This window comes from Podarcis vaucheri (genome assembly GCF_965113315.1).
Source record: "Podarcis vaucheri genome assembly, chromosome: 5".
Taxonomy (NCBI): Eukaryota; Metazoa; Chordata; class Lepidosauria; order Squamata; family Lacertidae; genus Podarcis; species Podarcis vaucheri.
The window spans coordinates 5,765,619-5,766,671 of record NC_138763.1 but is presented as its reverse complement, the minus strand read 5'-3'; positions in this window follow the sequence as shown (position 1 = coordinate 5,766,671).

Below are 1,053 nucleotides of genomic sequence, written 5' to 3'. Positions count from 1 at the left end.
AGTCTTCTTTCACCGACTCTTCTCCCTGGTCTCGTAACATCCCCCCTTTTTAAACTCACAGCGGATGCGTTTGCTCAGGTTCGCTAAAGCCTCTATAATAACTGTTCTGGTATTTTCCCCTTATTCCCTCATAAAAGATAAGTCACGACACAGTCTTCTATAAAAGTATAAAAAGAGTTTACTCACTCACATTCTGTTCACAATCAGATCCCAGAAGGCAGACTTATCTTAGAAAACATGCACCTGGAAACTATCTCATAAGGAGACAGTCCCTTTGTCCTCTCTTGGCTGGAGGCCAAGAGAGCATCTTTGGCTAAGCAGATGTTGCGGCTCAGAGCCGGCCCAGGGAGTGGTGGTGGGACAATGAGTGGTCATAGGGAGAAGATGGGGAGAGGCTGTCGGAAGCTGAAGGGTAACAGAGCTGGGAGAGTCTGTGACAGAGAGAAGCCAGAATCAGAAGCATTAAGCCAGGAAGCAGAGATGAATCTGACTGATGAAGTGTCACGTGTGTCTCCCCCTCCTACTACAAGCTCCCCTGCCCACCCGTCTCCCAGACCCAGAAGAGGCATGAAAAGGGTGGAGAGGTTGGCTGCATGCAGGCACAGTCTCAGATTACTAGTAGAAAGGCCTGGAGACGAGGAGACTTAGATGGCTGTGAGGAGGAAGGGACTTTCAGTCTCTGCAACTGATTTTCATGGAGGAAATCCACCAGGAATGAGCTGCTGCATTCATTAGGTCTGACACTCAACCAAGCCTGTGGATATTGTTTTTGCTAATGATGAGTTAACTCAATCTTAGAACTCTGCGATTAATGAAACTCCAGAGAGAGCTGCTGCCAGCCAGTGGAAACAGTACAGAGCTCGCTGGACCCGAAGTCTGATGGCTTCGCTGGCAGGGGCTGGTGGGAGTTGCAGTCCAAAGCGTCTGGCCTTCACCAGGTTGGTGAGAATATGGATGCTTATCCTCCTCTTTTCTTTTAGGAGAGGGAGAAATATTTCCAGTTGATAAGCTTCGGTTACTTTGTAAGGTTAAAAAAACACACACCACAAGATA